Here is a 9,822-nt window from a genome sequence, read left to right as displayed (position 1 = left end):
TTAGAAATGGTTTTTTCTACAGCGAGGCAGCTAAATTGAGAATCACAAACAGTTTGGCTTCCTTTCTTCCTGAATGAGCTTGCAGGGAAATAGACAGGTTATACTTTCTATTGGATGCTGTGCTCTGGACTGACCACTACAGGGCAAAAATAGACAAAAACACAAGAGGAGTGAGAAATGCGAGGATTATTTAAATTCTGGATTTTAGAACCTTTTATTTCCACGTTCATTCTGATGTGCATTTCCCACTAAGACGGATGTTTTAACATTCCTATTGTCATCTGTGTTTTTTCTCCTTGCCTGTGAAGTGTGGAGCTTGTGGTAGTGACAGGAGCATGGCAAAGGGTTTGGGAAGCACTGCAGCCAATTAGAAGGCAGAGACGTGAATAGCCATCTTCTATAGAACACGGAAACACATTCTTCTAGCACAATGGTCCTCTTTAATGTGGGTGACTGCAACTCACCCTTAACACGCTGGAAAAAAAGAGAGAGAGAGATGTGGTTTTATAATTACAGGCACAATTCTGTGCTCTTATGAAACAAGGATAGAAACCCTCAATGACCAAAATTAGAGGATTAGACAGAACTAAATTTGGTAGCCCGCACAGGGCCGCACTGCAACTTTGTTCACCCAAACTAGGATTTAACAAATTCATCTTCACCGATGTCAGAAACTGGCTAACCTTCTCTTACTATACTGGTACCAGTTTAACACACTCAGTTTTTTCCACACAAGGTCTTGGCATAGTGAATATTTGGTGGTTTAACAATACTGATAGCACTCATCCCCAACCCAGGAGACCCACAGCCCAGCAGGTTTTATGGTCACTCCTAAATCATGAATTTGCCAACACTGGAAACAATTTAATTGTGCCTGCTTACGTAGGCGACTTGAGCAATTAATTGGTTTAGAGATTATATTAAATTAAAATGCCAACATCCTTTGCTCTGAAAGGACCACAGTCAGCCAATCCTGACTGATGTGAATAAAAAATGTATTAAAATATTCAGAGTCTTCAATTTTATTTTTTTGGGGGGTGGAGGATGTACAACACCTGGTGAATTGTGGACCAGGACCAGAGCTGACCACCAGTCAGCTAAGATAGATGCACATACTGCATACTGTTATTATACTTATCATGATATGCATGATAAGTATAATAACTTTAACATAGAAGTAAAACACGGACAGTGTAAATTAGATTGGATTGGAATTGTATTTCCTATGGAAAAACTTGAATACTTTGCTCCAAGTGACTGAGAAAAACAAAACTGACCATCTCGCTCCATTGGCTGAGGTGGAGCAGCGATCTCCCTGATGTGAAGTTTATTGCACCCTGTCGGGTGAATCATTATCGTGTCAGGAATATGATGGGAGACAAAGGCAAGTCATACGTGATCAATTTTCTATCTCCGAATGGTCACCAAAAAGGTCGAGGCCAGGCTTTCTCTCAGGGAAAGATATTTCCACTGACCTTTCCTTCTCCCCTTTCAACCCCCTGCCCCCACCCAGTGCTGCAGAGGTACCGAAAAAAAGCCCTGTGGCAGAGGGGCTGTATTTTAGTGAGAAAGCAGCACTCAATTTCTTCAAGCAGACTTTCAAAGCTGGAGCTAGTGCTGGAGTTTCTTTCACTGCTCCACTGTTCTGATTCACAAGAATGACTGCAAGAACTTCGTTCTTGTTGTTTTGGCACTGAAAATTGAAGAAAAGCTCATTTTGGTGCTCAGCATTAGGAGCACTGTGGAATCCCTATTTACTGCTGGGAGTAATGAGGTTTTTTCAAGATGGTTAACCTTGATTTGGGGATTGCGATTGGGATAACAGGCTACAGAGACCTCTGCAGTCACGTATTCGGTTGTACCGGTGTGTTGAGAAAGCCAGGGTAGATAGTTATCTTTTGTTTTAAAAATAAGCCATTTAGAGATGTCAGGAAAACCACAGCTTAAAAAAAAAGATTCCTGATAATGTGAATAATGATAATGAGTGTTGTGCTAATTAAACCTCCAGCACTCCTCACTGTTTCAACACAATCTCCAAAACGTTATTTTAAAGGAACCACTGCTGCCATCAAAACATTCATTATTTGTACCATTTGTAATTTGAAATAATCAGCATCAAAACACCAGGTTCAGTTGAAAAATGTTTCTGTACACTTGTTTGTTAAATCAGCAAAATCAGCAAAATCAGATGTTTTCAGTAATGGAAGCTCATCATTTCCTATAAGCTGACAGTATGATAGGAATTTAACCACAACCATAACAACAACAGAAATCACTCCACACTGAGCTAGACAAAAGTGCCAAAATGACCCATGAACCTTTAAAATTAATTTTCACATAAATGGGAAATATATTATACAGTACCTGGAAATGAAAAAAATGGGAGAAATACACCATTTTTCCATTTTGTAGTATTCATGTCATAATTTTATACCATCCATTACAAATAACAGACATAAAATGTTTAAAGTATTATGTAGTAATTTTCAAAGTATTATGCTTTTTCACTTTTCTGGTTAAACAGAAGTACAAAAACGTATAATACTTTCCTCTACTATTCTCTAATATTTTGTCTTCTTTTACATTTTTTAACTTGCCTTTAATTTATGTTTTGCATTTTTTTTCATATTCCATATACAAAGCCTTGGTGTTCTGTCCTGTAATGTGCGAGACTTCTCTTTTACAAATCCAAAAATCATCTTTTGCGAAGGATACGGTCTTAATTTACCTAAAGTCATACACAGCTAACTGTGTAAGGGTGCCTGTTTTCCAGATTACACTGCGTCTATGCCTTGTCAAACCTTGAAAAGTTTGAAAAACTAAAGCCGGAGAATGCACATTATCCATTATTTTGTGTCTGTGAAAAAAGCCTTTTACACGCTAGTAATCTACTCTAAAGCACAGAGAGAAAATGCAGACTGGGACTGTGTATGTGAGTAGAAAAAAAAATCTATTGAATTGGGGAAGAAAATCAAATTTTACAGGGGGTGGTGATGGTGGGGGGGGTCAGTCACTCACTCGAGATTCTTTCTTTTTTTCCAGCAAACTTTCAAAGGCAAAAGTTGTTACTTTGCAAGTCTTTTGGGGGAGGAAACTGGAGTGAAATTCCTGTGTGTTTGGGACTGTTGCTGGATGCAAATGGGTTTCACTGCAAGGTCAGAGGTGCTCCTGGGCTCCACATCTGCAGCTTTGTACAAGGCTCACCTCCATAGCTGTCAAAGAGGGTAGCCAGCCAGGGCCTAATGTGTATTAGCAAGACAAAGAGCCGGGGAGGGGAGCTGAGAGGATGAGCTTTAATTTAGTGAAGATTTATAGGCCTCATGAAATTGGGCCTAAACCCCCTATTTTTCTATATCATTTACTCACATCTAAAGACGGGGGTTTTGTTGTGGGAGACGCTCGTTTAGAATTAACTGGCAACAAATCTTCAGGGGATGAAATAAAGGAGGGGTGCGGGACACTCCACCCTTTGGAGGGGCTCAAGATCTGTACACTGGAGGGAAATGTGGAAATATGGAAATGTGGGAATTCTTTTCAGTTCCCTCCGGTTTGCATGCCCATCCAATGTGCGGAGCCCTTGATGATATATGTTCTTTACACTGGCCATTGTGTGGGCCAGTACATCAATGTTTGCATCATTAGAAAAGGAAGGGAGTGTCACTTCTAATTTCAATGATGAAGACATTTTCCTCGGGGAAAACAGAAGACCCTTGTGAGCAGTTTGCTCTCTCAGTTTCTCCCCCACTCTTTTTCTTCTCTTTCATCTGAGGAAGTCAGTGAACTAAACTTTCTGGTCAAGGTAAACACTGCACCTGACCTCTGCTATTAGCTGTTTTCGAGGTGGACAATATGAATTTTGTTTTTCACTCACACAACTATTTCTTTGAAAAAGCCAGCAAAACATAGAGGCTAACATTTTACAATACAAGATCCTTCTTAAGACTCTGTTTCCTGAAGACATACTGTAGGTATAAAAGTTTAGTTTGTTCCATTGTCCCTGTTAGTAGCTATACTTTCAGCCTGATGAAAAGTCAGTAGTTCCAAAGATTATTGCATTTGATGTGCTGTGAATAAATTAGCAAAAATTAAAGACAATCTTTATAATTTCATCATCAGTGCACATATGGCACTTGTTTAAGTACATATTTTCAAGCATTTAAGTTACAACAGTAAGTAAATAAATGAACAGAAATAGTATAGTAGCACAATAAATGTGAGTACAGTCTTTAAAAGTTCTATATGTATTCATTTCAAAGAAGAGCTCATTGATGGGTCACATAGATCTGATAGACATCAGGAGAAAAAAAAATTCAGGCTCTCTAGAGCAGAGAGCTCCAGTCCTGGTCTTGGAGAGTCAGGGTTTCTGCAAATTGTCATTCCAGTGCAGTTCATAACAATCTAAATCAGCTCTCTATTGGCATAACTGGAGCAATGATACAACCTTTCCCAGCTCTTTGGGGGCTTTAGAACGCTAATCTCAAGGGAATCCGTTCAGATGCTGTGGTAGAAAAGTGGCGCATCCGGGTAAAACATTGTGCATCACATGCACATGTGTGACAGGTGGGCCTTTGCTCTGCCCCTGTCAAGATTCGATCGGAGTTGTTAACAAGTCTCCGAGCATGCAAGGTGTCACCCCCCTCTGTCAAAGGGACTCTCTGTCTAACATGGGAGATATCTACTCTAGGTTTTAAGAGGCTGATGTCACTTCAGTTACATGCTCAGTGCCAGTGAACCCTGTAGCACACATGGTGACCTTTTTGTATGCAAAGGAAATGACTTCGGTGCAAATGTTTCCCCAAGGTACTTTGTTATTACTTTAATTTAGCGTATTAGGTTTTAATCTGTAGCTGCATTTTTCTGTCTTTTTGTAGAATGAGCATTATCTAGATAATGCAAAGAATCCAAAAAAACAGACCACAGAACTTTTTTGGAAAACAAAAAGATGCTGAAAATTGTCTCCACATGTTTGCAGAAGAGACCCCTCTGAAACAGTGATATATGTCCACATCTGTGAAGACTTTAATTCCAAGGCTCATTTTCCAGAAACTTTTCCAGCACAGGGGTCAGTTTCACTCTGGCCCTGTGTGGCACCAGCCCTTGTGGGGTGTGATCAAAGCCACATGCTGTGACCTGCCAAGCTGCCATCTTCCAGCAGATGGCTTTTCGATACGCTGTGTCATGCACTGAATCTAATAAAGCCAGCCTTAAACAAATCCAATTGACATTGGGGGAAAAGGGCACAGGTGCAGGTCTGTTTTGTGTAAAGGACTAGCAGGCCATGAGGTACTCAAACCCACAGCAAAAAGACCTTGGACAGGTTGAAGTGAAGTCTTCCTTTGCAATGAATGGCAACTGCCCCTGGTAACCTGCTAAATAATAAATAACCCTTAAGGTTAACTGTGTTTAAATCAGCACTGTGATAACAGAAGAGGTCTCCAGAGTTTTTTGACATATCCAATATGTTATCAGTTTGTTTGTGGGTCTAACTGAGTTCAATTTGTATAACCTTTAGGCAACTGTAACATTTGGATTCCGTTTGCAACCTTTGCATCTGGAGCCAAAAAAAGAGCCTCTTTCCTAAAACAACAGGTATGTTTTTCATTAAAAGTCTCCATGCAGCTAAACGAAAGGAGACAGATTTTCAATTAATGCACTGGAAATGTATTTAGATTTTTAAAGCCGATGTTGAAACATGTCACTAATAATGATATTCTGAAAATATGTCAAAGTTAGACTTTTGTTTTTTCCTACCAGCTCTGCAATCACATTAGTACAGTGCTATACTTTCTCTATTGTATTTTGTTTTAGGGGTATATACTTACTATTTTCCTTTACAAAGACTGGTATTTTCATAAGTATTTATTTCAATAACTTTCTAACTTAATATTAAACACATGAATTAATTTTATTTTACATAATTTAGAAAGTGTCAGTATTCTAAATCATTATACCCTAAAAGAACGAGTACAAAATGTTATTATTACTTAAAGAGAGAAGCATTCCTGGTTGTGTAAATTCTGATCAGATTAACTGTATCAACTGAGAGATTGGGAGGCTTAGTTCCTTAAGTGGTGCCTTTTAGGAACAATATACAGTATGTAACACAACTCCTTTTGCTGCACAGAAACGTCTGAAATACGTTTAACTTGAAAATAGAACTGACAAATGTCCGATTCTTTTATTATTGTTGCTGTGGTTAAGAAAAAAATAGAAGAACAAATTCCATTTCAGGACTCACCTTAACGTTGTGTAAATATTGACTTATTTTTTCAAATATAACTTTATTTCACTCTTCTTCCAAATGAGGACTGCTTTGCAATTCTAATGGGCTGCAAAACCTACACACTGAAAAACCAATAAAGTCAGGACACTGGAGGGCTTGAACAAGCACAATATCACAACAATGCGGAATCTCTGTGCGGCACTTCTGAGCCATCACTCCACAGGGGAATGAGGAAGCCCTTCAGAAAATGAAGGACTCTCCACTTAATAGACTATCAACAAGTTAGTTTAAAAGAGGGGTTTACCTTTGGAAGGCATTCCTGACTTCACTCCATGAAATGATTCTTTCTTTCATTTAAAAACATTTCTTGGCCTTATACTGTAGCGCCCATCCCACAGCTACTCTGACATACTGACGCATGCCGTTAGGTTGTCCCCTGTCAAGCTTCTGAGAAAGGTCATTCTTAGAAAGGTTTATACTTATCGTGCTGAAATGGGCAAAGATTGCCTTCACGGATTAACCTGACCAACCTCCTTTAGTTGGAACATTTGGAACGGTATTGCTACTATAAAAAAAAAGTCTGCAGTCCTAACAAATGAGACCCAGTAGTATACAAACATTTCTTTCCTTTTGAAGATCAAATACATAAGTATTGCTTGACATTCCTGTTGTCAAAGCAACATAATTTTGCAAAAGAAAGAGCTATAAGTGTTTCAAAATGACCCCATTCTGTATATTGAAGCAGCATGCATATTGTTTAGAAAAGGTTGTTCTATAAGGCTTCTGCTTTATGTCCCTCATTCATTTTAATGGTAGGTTTGTTTGTGGAGGGGATTATGGTTCAAACTATACTGCAGATATACTGTAAGCCATAAATTCAATTGAGGTTATTATAGACATGACCATCTTAAGCAAGTTTTTTATGTGTGAAATGCAATACAGTACAGTAAGGTCTCAATAATACCCCCACCTAATTCATATAAATTATGTTCATCACAAGCTTATGAACCACTCCAACAAAGCAAAATAAAATGGAAGGGGATCTCCACCATTATATTTAAATTCTCAAAGGACTGAGGCATAAATTTCATGAGCAGGATCAGTACGACACTCCGTTAATTTCTGCTCCACAAATCATCCACAGTCAGTAACGACCAAACTGGGAAGAATAAATCCAGAAACCCAAATCCAGGACTGTGTGAACCTGCTGTGTTACATATGACCTGGGCGATAACAACTGACCAGAGAATCAGTTTGGTGGCGATGATTTCTTGAAAAGGGCAGAAACTGCAAATCATAAGGTTTTGCTAACCCATGGCAAAACAAATGTCAAACTGAGTAAAGGAACAATGCAGCATCCATGTTAATTGTTAAAATGTGTGTTTAAACAGAATTTGTTTGCAGTATATGTGTTTTACTTATACAGTGTGTGGTGATGGGGAATAAAATAGTCATTTTGGTTGCTGTTTTAAAACTTTCAGCTGATCAAATCTCTATTAAAGTTATAGGGAGCCTCACCTTATGCACATCTGCAAAATAAAGATACTGTTGCTTTTCTTTTCAAAAATGCAAATAAATAGATGTCTGAAGAAAGAGTGTTTAAGCCTCTGAACAGAGATGTCCATCACACACTGATTCTTTTTCTTTTTTTTGCATTTAACAGCATTTTTTCTAGACTGTTTAGGATGCCTTGGAATGCAAAAGGGATGAAAAGAAGCTTCTTCCTCACAGCAGGGGCTCTCAGAAGGACACGCACATAAGCCAAACAGCGGGGAGCTCTCCTGAAAATTAGTTGGTGATGTGTGTGTGTGTGTGGAGGGGGGGGGGTTCAGAGACGGAGAAAAAAAGAAAAAGTGAAACCAATTTGATAGAGCAAAAGAGAGAGGGAGGGAATGAAAGGGAAGGAAGTGCGAAGGAAAGGAGAGAAGCAAGGGAAAGAAAGGAAAAGGGGAAAAAGAGAAGAGCAGGAAAGGGGCAGGAATGCAGGAATGGAAATAGGTGGAATCGGAGAGGAAAACGGGAAGGAAAAGAAATGCAAATTCCTTAATTTTCTCTGCATGTACGGGTCAGGTTTTGTCTTTATCTCCAATCTGAGGAGGGACTGTAGAAGGGACAGAGGCTTTGTGTGCACGGCTGAATGGTGTGAAAGAACTCAGCAATCCCAGCAGAGGGAATGGAGTTTGGGGGGTCAGTGCGGTCAGAATGGGATAAATGTGTGGCATTGTTTGCATTAAGGAGATGCTCTCAGCAGGGAGTCTATAAACCCTTCTCGGCAACATTAAGACCCTGTTTATTCAACACAGTAATACCTTGGGATGGCAAATATAAACAGTCACATCCAAGGCGATGTGGCATCTTAAAATGAACTGGTTTGCTTCTTTGGCATGCTTTGGCATGAAGCAAGGAAAAGAAACTGCCCCCCCCCCAACACACACACGCATATTCACACACACACACACACACACACACACACACACACACACACACACACTTAACGTTTCAACCTGCTTCTCCTCCCATCAAATATAAAACATCTCAGGGTCAACGAAGAGCCTAAAGATAGAAATCGCTTCTCATACCCCCGCCCCCCCCACCCCCATCCCTCCTGCCGCCCAAACTGTGGCAAAATGGGTCCTTGTTTCAGCAGAACTGGCACAAGCCCCCGTGTGATGGCCCTTCCCTCCTTGGCCAGGTCATTGTCTGAAAAGGGGGCAGTGTGGGGAAGGGGGTGGGGGAGTGGGTTCGAGGGGGCGTGCCGGGTTCCGTGGAATGTGTTCCGGCTCCTTCTCAAAGGCACGAGATGGGCAAACATGAAATCAAAGTGGAAAAGCAGCACAATGGGTGCAATGAGGATAATTCGGGAGATTTGTACTCACGGCTGCCCCGAAGCGTCAGGCCTCACAGTCCCATGAAAAGACCCCTTATGAACACTTGGCTGTTCCATCGCTCCCGGATTAAGGGAAAGCACACAGCCTGCCAACACGGTATATCCTTCATTGTATCACTGACTCGGAGATTGCTTCATGATACCCATTAAGGATACAGCACCATTGTTTTGCAAATGAAATCCATTTTTCACAATGGGCACTGTTCGCCAAAATCGCAGGTATTGAGGATACGCACGTTTCTATAGTAATTACATTCTCTGTCTACTGGTAATGGTTACGGCAAGTGCATTGCAACCAATAGTGGTTGAAGGGGAAACGATATTATCTGATTACTGTTTTAACAACATGTATTTAACCTTCCGATGGTTGTCAAGCATTAAAGAAGACACCCAGAGCATAGATGTGTGAAATTTAATGTACATGTTTGCTTAGTCTGAGATATTGCAACAAAGACCACATGAGTGGTATCAAGTGAGACCTTGTGGATTGGCGTTTAGTCCTGTGTAAAATACAGACCTGATCAGGCATTTGGTGAATAAGAGTGGCAATCTTCCCTGCTGCTGTTGTGCTGTTTTGCTTTTTGTGGAAGGAACTTTCCTTGAAGCTTGCAAGATTTGATGCATTGAGACAATCATGAAGGCTCCATTGGCTCGGCCATTGTCAAAGATGAGATTCCACAGAGCTCTCAACTTTCTGGAGGGGAAATATGCC

The 9,822-nt window shown here is 40.2% G+C and overlaps 1 long non-coding RNA gene across 1 annotated transcript; it reads right to left on the bottom strand.

The window, feature by feature from the left end:
- Window positions 1-201: 201 nt before the first annotated feature.
- LOC107078484 (uncharacterized) lies at window positions 202-6,651 on the bottom strand. The gene is made up of 3 exons (XR_001479408.2): window positions 6,528-6,651; window positions 6,239-6,345; window positions 202-474 (listed from the first exon to the last, which is right to left on the bottom strand). It is a non-coding gene; the product is annotated as an uncharacterized lncRNA (long non-coding RNA).
- Window positions 6,652-9,822: the final 3,171 nt, after the last annotated feature.

The sequence above is a fragment of the Lepisosteus oculatus genome, chromosome 9 (assembly GCF_040954835.1).
Source record: "Lepisosteus oculatus isolate fLepOcu1 chromosome 9, fLepOcu1.hap2, whole genome shotgun sequence".
Classification (NCBI taxonomy): Eukaryota; Metazoa; Chordata; class Actinopteri; order Semionotiformes; family Lepisosteidae; genus Lepisosteus; species Lepisosteus oculatus.
The sequence above is the reverse complement of the archived record's forward strand: the minus strand, read 5'-3'. Positions and strand labels throughout refer to the sequence as shown.